The sequence below is a fragment of the Mytilus galloprovincialis genome, chromosome 4 (genome assembly GCF_965363235.1).
Source record: "Mytilus galloprovincialis chromosome 4, xbMytGall1.hap1.1, whole genome shotgun sequence".
NCBI lineage: Eukaryota > Metazoa > Mollusca > Bivalvia > Mytilida > Mytilidae > Mytilus > Mytilus galloprovincialis.
Genome location: NC_134841.1, coordinates 46,872,442 through 46,884,456, shown reverse-complemented (window position 1 = coordinate 46,884,456; position 12,015 = coordinate 46,872,442). Strand labels below are relative to the sequence as shown.

The following is a 12,015-nucleotide window of genomic DNA, read 5'->3' as shown; positions in this document are numbered from 1 at the left end:
ATTTAGCTTTTTTGTTTATAAATATGATATAAGTGGACAAAGTGATAAATTTCAGGTTAACTCTTATTTTCTAACCAATGCTCATAGTAAAAGGGGAGATAATTTGTATATATTTTTAATTGATATTATTTTTTTGTTTTTACAGGAAAATGACCATACCTGGATACAAACAATAGCCAAATCACTTATCAACATCCAGGCTCTATGTGGAATTATTCCTTATGTTTATGGTATTGGCAAGGGATCAAAGGTTAAACTGTTATCATGGTTATCATAGAATTAAACACATTTTGTCTAGAGGTTATTTATGTGTAAACCAGGACGATTAGCTAACAAACTGAAGAAAAGTCTTAAGGACTTTTATGTAGAGTTTGCGAGGTAAGAGCCCCGGTTTAAACATCAATAACCTGTAGAAAAATGTGTTTAACTTTAATCCTTATAATTTTTAAGCCAAATAATCATAATTTTTAATAATCTTTTTTTTTTGCATAAACGCTACTAAAATAAACATCAAATGCACAATTGACATGTCACACTTCTCTAAGGAATTGACCGCCATTATGAATCCATAAATGTTCAAAAATGCAACAGAATCAAAATAAAATAGCACCTACCTCCAAAACTTCATTTTAATGAGATATTATCCAAATTTGAAGCATTCAAGTAATGAAATAATCTTTCCAATGAAAGTTTTCATTTGTATGACGTCATGTTTTGCCATGAGGAAAATTCGCCAAATCATTCATGAAATTTCACAGAATTTTATTTAAATTTTTATTTTCATTTTCGAAGCTTAAGTGCATTTTTTTCAATTCTTTTTTTTGGGTTATATATGCACTAGAAAAGACAAAACTGGTTTGCATTTGTTCTTTAATCTAAATTTGATAAAAATCCTGGCATCCATCCAAGCTTGTGTTTGCGCATAGATAGATTACGAAAGTAGTTTCAGAAACATGGTTTAGTGAAGTGTAACAAACTAACTGAAAAATTCTAATTGACCAATCAAATTCAAGTATTCATAGATATGCAAATCATATAAGAATTATTTTATATTATATTTTACAATAGATGGTGAATGACCTGATGAAAAATATACTTGGAGAGAAATTATCTGGACCAGACTACAGCAAGTGTGATATAGGAAATCTCATTCTCATAGACAGAGGTTTGTATCACTCATTTAAGCTTTGATCACAAGATCTGTGTTTTTGTGTAAAAATAATGTGTCAGTTATATAATTTACATTCTCCAATATTAAGGAAGTTTGCTACTCAGTTTCAAAATAACAAGCTTTTCATACCACTAGTATATATTGATAGGGGACTAATAAAGGAACCAAAAGAGCAAACATAAAATATAGGTCAATGTGCTTGTTTTCGAGATATAAGTCATTGAAGTTGGCTGGAAAATGTTCTCTCTTGATTTTTCATAGCTTTACCATTGACAAGTTTATTACTGTTCCTGAATGGCTTGTTAAAATTTTGCAAAGGCAGATTTATGATTTTGTGAGCTCTGCCTTAAGTACCTAAGGCCAACCTTAAAAATATGTTTGTTTGCAGTTTTCCGACTGTACCTTCAGACTGAAGGGTCGGTAGGTAGGAAAAATATTTTATTTTATCAGCCAAAATACAGTTTAAACAAGCAGTTACACTAAACCAAGTTTCTTGTGAAGAAAAAAAAAACATTTTAAAACAACAAACACTGGACATGCTGAAAACCAACATCAAATGAACAGGCATTTTCAGATAAAAAACTTTTTAACCAAAACTGAAACTTTAACATAGTGTCATTATCCAATTTATGACATAAAATATGGTATAATTATTAAATACTGGAACACTTATAAACAAGGAATGTCATTATGACTAGAACTGTTTTAAAGAAATATATTCAGACATGTATGCTTCTTGACTAGAATGTTTTCATGAGTAGAGTATTTTCATCAGAAAAATATAGATATTAAAGAGTGTATTTTTAATAAAAAAAAATAACCATTGAATCTTCCTCAATTGGAAAAAAGGCAACTTGAAAAAAAGTATTAAGACATTCGACTGTTTTCATATTTCTAACAATATTTAATTATATATGATCCCGGGGGAGTTACTTCCTATAGTTTTAGTTGTATGAGTGTGCCGCAAAACAGGGTCACTTTTTCATACCCTGCTGGTTAGAACAGGGTCCCTTTTTCATGTCCTGCTGGTTAGAACAGTGTCGCTTTTTCATGCCCTTCTGGTGAGAACAGGGTCTTTTTTTAAACAAAGTATTTGTTTAGAACAGGATCGCTTATTTAACTGTTTAAAGATAGTCTAGAACCCGGGTCTAGAACTGCATCTATTTTATACGGTCTAGAACAGGGTATACATTTTCTGAGCGTGTATAGAACAGGGTATGTTTTTAAATATTTTTGTTTAGAACAGGGTATGTTTTTCAGTGTTTTCTGGTTAGAACAGGGTATGATTTGGCAAGTGCTGTCGGCACAGTTATACCCGAAAGGATAGTCAGTAACCCCCCCCCCACCCGGGTATGTGATAAGGTTACATTTTTGCCAGGCTTTAATGAAAACCAAAGAAATCTAAAGTTTGGGGTGAAATCCATAGCACCCCATTAAAAGTAAATGGTCTGTACTGAAATGTTTTTAATGCATAAAAAAATTGGCAGCATAGCTCCTAAGGACATGTTTTAATTGAATTCACACAAGCCACACAGTTTGGGTATATTTAATATTGTAAGAAAGAGAATAATTGCAATGAGTGGGGCAGCCCCCTTATCCTAAAGAAGCATACTCATTGCAATCGAAGATAGATTTAATATACAGAGAGTATATTTATTTTTCAAGCTAACCATTCATTTTCTCTACATCTTTGTGTAGTTAGGGTTGCTTCTTATTGATTTGGCATGATCTATATCCATTAACATTTCAAATGAGCCCTTCCTCCGTACAGACGTGTTTACAGATATCCATGAAGATTTAAGTCACGGAGGAGTGGTTTCATCTTTGTCGTTTTCACAACGATTTGTAGAAAATATGCCATACTTCAAGCTGCTGTCGAATTATTTAACCACTGAAATTGGTTCCATAAAGTTAGGCTCCACATATTCTGTACCCGATTTGTTTGAGACAGAATGGTTATCGTGTCAGTTATGAATATCCGCTGCATCATCGTCAATGATATCATCACACATCATTACATGTGCCTGAATCTGTATAAACAGTTTACTAATAAACTTTTTTGTTTGTTATTTGTCTTAAAATTGACACGAGACGACAGCGTAAAGTACTCCTCCGTGACTTCATGGATACCTGTAAACAATTCCCATGTGCTTTATCATTAAATGGTCAGATGAACGCTTGACGGGAAGCTAAGAAAAACCGAACTTGAAATGCGTAATTAACCCAGACTTTAAATCATTTCCGGAAAGGACCCAAAGTTCCGGATCGCGTCAATAGAAGTATTAAAAAAAAATTCTTCAAATTTAAAGCAATAAAATTTTCACAGTCGGGAGGATTTTCAAGGGTCGGTCGGTAAACTGCAAACAAACAATATTTTAATTTAAGCCTAATGTTGACCATTGATATGGCAAAGCAGTTTTATCATATTCCTGTTTTATAAATCAGATAGAAATAGTTCAATGGTCTAATGGATTGTTTTATTAAAAGGAGTAGGGGCAATAAGGGCCAAAATCAGCCCATGCCTAGAACAAATTCATGCCTTAATAATCCACTTTATAGAACAGAAAAGATTTTGTTCATATCTCAAGCCGTTTTTGCGTAAGAAACTTTTAAAACTGATGACAAATAAATAATAAAATCGTCTTTTTCTATGGAATATTTTTATTTGTAGCCGTTTTGAAATTTCAATGTAGCATATCCTGTTTTAACATTCAGTTGATAAGGGAAATGTTATTTTTTAACTCATACATTGTACAAATGCTATTTCATAAAATTTGCTTACAATTCATTATTATTGTAATACCATAGTTACCGTTGCTATGGCAACAGAAACATAAAAATAGTCAAATCCTAGATAAGCGCTTTCAGCTAGCTTGGATGTTAAATTGCTGGACAATATAATTTTCTTAAACTTCTTTTAAGACCTCTGGATCAAAAAAATTTCGATTTCCAAAATAAACATGATAAAATCTTGGTTATAGATATACATAAGAAGATATGGTATGATTGCCAATGAGACAACTGTCCACAAAGGCCTACGTTTTTTTCTCGAAAACATTGGAATTCCTTGTTGAGGAAAAATTACATGAAATATTTGTTTAAAATTAACGGAGAAAAATTTTTTTCAGGAATATTTCAGAAACTTTTTGACTCAATTCAAAATGTCAGTAATAGGTCCTATTTCCATTGGAAAAAACATGAATCGTCCTATAAAATTCTGTATACTCATTTTAAAATGATTATTCTCTCTAAATATTTTACACTTGATACACTTGAAGACACTTAATTTTTGAAAAGGAGAATTTTTTTAATTTAAAGTTTTAGATATTGACATTGTTTTTTTATGATTCTTTCTAAAATACTCTTAAACCAAGATTATTTTTCTAAGATGCCCAGAAGATCTGCTCAGAAAAAGAATCAGATCTACCTGGAACAAGATATACCTGTTCGAAAAAAAATCTGTTTTTTAATCAATTGATTTGTAATTGGGTTGTTATCTATCTCATCTCTCTCTTAAAATGTCTGAGCTTGTAAGGGCATTTTCTGTGTCAAAGTCAATTCGCCGCTTGCTATCTTTCAAGGCCATATCTCGGATTTGCGTAATAAGGTCCATTAAATCAGTACGGTTAAAAATGGATGAGGACTGCGAATGCGAAATTCTGTCAAGTGCATCAGGTAAAAATATTTCATTGCACAAGTGTCCGGGACAACATCTGGCACCAACTGTGAGTATAATGAGTTTATCCAAAAAGATATTAAATCTAGCGTTTGTTGGGACAACTACTAGCTTTGGGCCTCGGCGTTTACACACAACACACTGCGAGTGGCCACCTCCAGCTGAGGGTATAGGCAGTGCGATACTTGGTGGAGATTTACATGGATGACATCTCGCATACTTTGCTGGAGGGACGTACTCCGTGTCATCATTAATTGATTCAGATATTGTAGTTGTATTGGGCATCTTACATTTGTGTCAATTTCTCGAGAGCATCGTATTCTGCATTTATTACATATTACACTGTTTGAGTGATTAATTTTGTCATGTTCAATGAAAAACTTCTGTTGTAAACATTTACGTAGGGATTTATTGTTGGGTCCAATAAGTTTCCGCCTGTCTCTGTTTTTTGGTCTTTTTGAACACAAAATGCAAGTATAGTTTCTTGGGGTTGACATTCTCTGAAAATTAGAAATAGAAATTGTTGAACACTTAGCACGAGGTAAATCAGAATAAAATAAAGAATATCCAAAGTGTGATTTAAAATTGAGAATATCAAAATGCGTACGTTTTTTGGTGTGTTTATTTGTCTGCGCACCATGTGTGGTTTCTTTTTTGTTAATTTACATGTCAGTTCCTTCACGAAATATCAGTTTTGAAATATGCTGTATTCAACCCTGATTGCCCATACGTAATTATCGTTTTACGTTTACAGCTGATTTCCTAATGCTTGTAGAATAATACTTTGGATTCTGAAGGACGCCTCCGGGGGCGGGAATTTCTCGCTACATTGAAGACCTGTTGGTGACCTTCTGCTGTTGTTTTTTTATTTGGTCGGGTTGTTGTCTCTTTGACACATTCCCCATGTCCATTCTCAATTTTATTTGGATGGCTACAAACACTTGATCAATCTTTGTAATAACATTTGACATCTTCAAACAATATATACTCCGACAAAGTTAAACATGTATATATTATATTTACATTTGATTGGAGGCTATCCCAATTACAATTTTATACAATATACAAAGAAAACAAACAAGCTTACCTAAGTCTTGCACTACACGTATTAGGAAATTAGCTGTAAACGGAACCTACTGACAAAAGTGTTCATGTCCGTATCAAAATCACGTATAGTTAATAATAATAAATAAATACTCTTCACTCCTCACATATTAGATATACAGCATAAAAACATGGATTCAAAGACATAACAAATAAACATTTATAGGACAGCAACCCCCACCCATATAGCAAAACACAAACAAAAATCCGTACATTGACCTATAATGGTTTACTTTTTTTAAATTGTTATTTGGATGGAGAGTTGTCTCATTGGCACTCACATCACATCTTTCTATATCTAAACAGAGGGAAACATATAACATTCAACAAAATAATTCTACTCAATATTAAAAACTCTTTTAAAGTCTTCTCGAAATGTAAATAATGCATGCTCTCATCAAAATACGTTTACCATAATTACTAGAAGTTAAAACACGCAGTCTTAATCCTATACTCACCTTAAGATCATGAGTTCCTATCAGGAACCGACGTATCATGTCACCCATCACACATTTGCATTGTTTAAACCAGCTAAATATCTGTTGAAAAAAATCAAGATTATCAAAATAATGTATATTTATTTTGAACTGAATATGATAGGTTATAAGGGAACATTTTATGGTTAGAATGTTTATCAAAATTACCATAAAAATATAAATAACCATTCTTTCAATTTAAAAATAAAAGATGATTACTTCTATAGCCGCACATTATAAACTGTCAAAAGTAGTATTTTTGTTTCTGTGCCTGATAATATAATGTTATCAATTAATCATCATTAAAACATAGATTAATTAAACTCTTTATTCAAGCACAAAATGCTTTGAGAAAATGAATCAGTTAAAAATAAGGAACTATACCTCATTATGGCACCATTAAGTATGTAAGTGACAACTGCTACGTAGTACATACAGGTGAAGTATAATGTCTATTCAAAACAACATGTATACTGCTCTTCAGTAAATATCTATAAAAAGAACAGTTCATCATTCAAAATCACTCTTTCAAACGTTATGACAATTTAAAAAAGCATTTACTGTGGATTCATTATTATTCGTGGGATACCAATTTTCATGGCTTTCGTGGGTACTGGTGAACCACGAAATTAAATGTTCAACGAATAACAAATTGTCTATAGGCTTGTATGTAGACTTCGGCAAAACCACGAAATTAAATATCCACGAACTTGCAAGTTTTCCATAATCCACGAAAATTGGTACCCACGAAAATAAATGAATCCACAGTATGCAAAAAAAAAATTTTAAAAATCGAGATTTGATCTTGGTATCCTCGCCTTATGAAATTAAGGACCTTATCCTCACGGCCATCGCTGCATTTGTCTTCGTAGTTGTAAATAACAGGTACTTAAATTCAACAGTACGTTAGAAAGGTGTCTTTAGCATAGGACACCTAAAATTTCAAATTGTAGGATAAATTGTGATCTTTTCATTGTTTATTTTAATGTTTGTATTCATAGTATAATGGTATAGAAAAGTGACTCTCAAAAATTCCTAGAACAAGTAGTTTTCAAACTCCGTAAATGATTTCTTTTCTTTTTCATCACCCGCGACAATATTTATATTACGAACTGTTAAAAATTATTGCCGTGAAAGCACATTTCTTGTGAACATACCGATTTTTTTATTGTATATTTTGATTTTCTTACGGATTCATGCAAGTATTAAGTTTTTCAAGTTAAAATCGTGAAAATACTTTCAGTTTCATGTACCGTGAGAAGATATGACATAATGTATTCTAATATACTGTACGGACCCCGCATATTTCTGTTTAGATAAATCGATAAGTAAATTAATCAACATACTCTTTTGAATTGCAACCGAAATTGATAATCCTTTGCACAGCTATTCTCAAAAGTTAAGTGAAATAGATCGGGTCTAAATTACTGCTGGTAACTATAGACGCTTTCCTTTTGATTTCCTTTTGTACCGGGTTGTCCTAAAAGATGTCTTCTATACTCTGAACCGGCTTTTTCAATTTCTGCAACTTCTTTTCTATGATCATGTTTATATATAGAGTGATCAGACAATCTAAATATTTAACATGTCACAAATCAAATAAGTTACTGTAGAATTAAGTTTTTTAATGATTTTTTTTATTTTTTATTTTTCATCGGACATCGTTTAACAACTATGCCTCTCTATTTTCGATCCACAGTCATGTCAACAATAATCCACGAAAATGACTTAAGGAGACTAAAAGAAGTGTTAAAACAATCAACATTGAAATAAATAATATTAATTTGCATCATGTGGAAGTCTAGTTGTATTTGCGAGTAAACTGGTAATCTGAAAGGGGTTTAACGTCAGGCGTTCAATGCCTCCCGTGAAGAAACGATTCTGCTTTTGACAAATAATTCATACCCTCCGCAGGCATGTGACAAAAAAATATTTTGCTACTATCTTGTTTGTTTATAGTTCCGTTTATCGTTTAAAGGAAATTTTGGCACATGCCTGTGGAGGGTACAAATTATCGTAAAACGTACTGAAAATCTTTGTTTTTTAAGCAATAATTACAAATCATGGCGTTTTCGAGGTTCTATTGTGACGTCACGGAACACGATTTTTGCTGAAAATAACATGTTTTTTGAAAACACACTTTATAATGATTATTTTAGTTGGTAATATATAACTGTAAAGGAACTTTGTTTTTTGGTGAAAATTGGGGCCGAAACTCAGATATTTTTTCAAAATTGAAAATTTCTTTTGTCCTTAGTTGAAAATTATGTTTTTGAATACCACTGAAATGTTAAATTTCAACACAGATGTATGTTTCAGATTGTCAAGTACATTTATTGGGGTTTTTTTTATTTTCTTCAGAATGAATTAATATTTTGATGAAATAGTCATTCCCTTTACTTTTAGTATGATATAATTGTAATATGCATTATACTTTTTCTTTTAGATGTAGATTTTGTAACACCTTTGTGCTCCCAGCTGACTTATAAAGGTCTACTAGATGATACATTTGGTATATCATGTGGTAAGTTGTATATTCTGATGTTCTTTTTCATTTCATTATCATAAATATATCCCATGATGTCTGCAAATTTACAATTCAATTAAAATCTTTCTTTTCTCAAATTATAAATAGAGTTTGTTACAAATGGACAACTTCAAAGAAAAATATGTAAGGCACACATTAAAATATGAAAATACAATAGTACACACTCATAGTTTATGTATCAATAGTCTCCAATCCTCAGTCATAAGTCTCCATGACTATACTAGTACCTTTTAGACATTTAGGTCTCAACCTAAATTATTTGACAACAGTCTAGTATTTATACAATGTCTCAAGCAATAAATCAGTCAAAGTCTAGAAAGTGAATAATTTTGTATGATCTGCAACATTCTGCGATGGAGATTCTTGTATTAATGCTAGTAGTTTACTTCAGTTGTTTATGTCTTACGTAATATTTAATAGCACTAACTTTTTTATGTTGTAGGTTATATAGAATTTGGTAAAGATGTAACTGGAAAGGATCAGAGTACCAAACTTCTACTTAGCAGTGAAGATCAGGTATAAAGATTGTTTAAAAATAAACATCAGTAAAACTAAAAAAAAACAAGCAGATAAGATAAGATAATTTTATTAACCAATCATGGTGCCCAAAATTTGAGCTATACAATCAAATGAATTACAAATTAAAGCACAGAAAACGATTAGAATGATAAGAATGATTGAAGTACATTTAAACTAAAACCAACATAAATACACATTCACACTAAGTTACCTGATTATAAACCAAGTTATTCAATTCAATTAAATTCAATTCAATTCAATTCAAATCTTTATTGCCATAAAACTACATATTTATAGTGTGTGACACAACACAACATGATTATAAACCAAGTTATTGACAAAACATAAAGTTATTTTGGGTGTCACTGTGACCTTGAGAAATTACATAATTTTTGGTCTATGGGAGACAACTCCTGGTCGATTTTATTACATATATATAAAAAATATTATATGTTATTCAGGTTTCAGACAGGGTATATACTGTGACATTCCCGGCTTAGAGTTTATATCCCCTGAGCCGAAGGCGAAGGGGATATAAGACCTAAGCCGGGAATGTCACAGTATATACCCTGTCTGAGACCTGAATTACACATATATTACGGATTACCCCTGACTTAATGTTATTTTCCAGTGCAGGTATTTGTTGACAACACATATATGTTGAAAAACCCAACCTGTTATGTACGGCATAAGTGAAGGATTTTCTAATTTGCTGTGAACATAATTTTATCGTGTATGTAATAATTTATAATAACACTTTTAACATTAAATTTCAGTATTAAAAGTGTAAATTGTGTCATTTTGTATTAAAAATGTATTATTGACTGACGTACGTCATTATTTTCCTTCTGTGAGCCTCTGACAGTCCCATAGCTTTTGACTACGTCATATAGTAACCAGTGTTATGATGACGTTTTTGAGGTTCCAATTGGGGATAAAAACGTCGTATATACCCCGGCAGTTTCCCGAATATATACTGACATCTCTGTGTTGTTATCCAATCACAAACCTCGACACATTTGTAATCCGTAATATATATTTATATTTTTCTTCTTCTATTTTTTTCAAACAACATTGATATTTTCTATGATTTTCTTTCGTTCTTCAAAAAGGGAGTGTCATGTAAGCATGATTATATATGGGATGATAATTTAAAATTTGAGTTGTTTCCCTTTAAACGATCTTCTGCAGTAACAATATGACATTAGTCCTTAGAAGATTGAACTTTATTTGCTTGTTTTTAAAAGAGGTCTATAGTTTTGATGCTAAATATAGGTGAGTTGTTAGTTTATCTATCATGACGAAAGAATTGATCCGGTATATAACTTTCATTTCAAAGTTAAAAGAGTTACCACCAATTTTTTTTATGTTTTGTAGATTTTTGATGAAGTGAGAAACAAGACATTTCTCCAATGTATTTGAATATCTGAGTTCTAAAGCCAAGTCTATACAGACTAAGTTTGATGTGAGTATTTGTCAGTTTCATGACATAATGTAGAAAATGTATGTAGAAAAAAATTCTTAGATTGATTTTGGAGAGGTATATCATGTATAATTTGAACATTCTGCTGCTTTTCATACAAAAAAATACAAAAAAACAATGAAGGGAAAAGTCAACCAGATAATCAGCAAAACTCATTCTTAATGGTAACATTTTGATGAAGTGTTCATATGAATATTTATACCCCCGCTTTAAAAAAGGGGAGGTTAACTGTTTTACCTCTGTCTGTCCTTCTGTCAGTCCGTCAGTTCGTTCATCCCATGAATATTTTTCGTCGCATTTTTCTCAGAAACTACAATACAATGATTTCTGAAATTTGGTTTCAGGGTTTATCTAAGTCAGCTATACCGTGTGATGCGTTTTGAGATTGATCACTTGACAACTTCCTGTTAACCGAACACTTGTATGATTGATAGCGTGAAAAGGATGATAACTCAATTTTAGAATTTAATATTTTTGGAGACGGTCAATTTCCGAAATTTCATGCTTGATCATCATGATTTTTTCTTTGGCCGTTGACGATATAACTATTGCTGTATTCTTTGACAATAAGGTATATTTAACAAGGCAGATTTATCAATGTATTATCGTGGTATCAATATATATTAGAAATGTTAGATACCTGAATTATTTGTAATTTTGGCAAGGACAGTTCATCACATCCACTGAAAACATGATTTGGTAAAATATCACTTATCGGCATCTCCGGGCGGCAAACCAGATTAATTTCCTGATGATCTTTACTACTGCATTCTGATTGTTGTAAATTGCTACATATTATCATTTTTTGTGAATCGATGTTTGTTTACATTATCAACAAATGTGAGTAACATTTTAGGTCGAGTTGTCGTTCGTAGTGATATAGTTTGTTCCAAAACCATTGTTTGTTTCTGGTACATAACACTATTCAGTACATATTTGTTAAATTGAATAGATATTACTGTTTTGAAATCATTTTTTAAAGAGACTTATCTATGTTCTAAAATTCAATTTTTGCATTGTTGCTTATTATTTATTACC

General features: G+C 31.5%; 1 pseudogene; it reads left to right on the top strand.

Moving 5' to 3' along the window:
* Positions 1–1,068: 1,068 nt before the first annotated feature.
* On the top strand, positions 1,069–11,558 carry LOC143071037 (vacuolar protein sorting-associated protein 33B-like; annotated as a pseudogene).
* Positions 11,559–12,015: the final 457 nt, after the last annotated feature.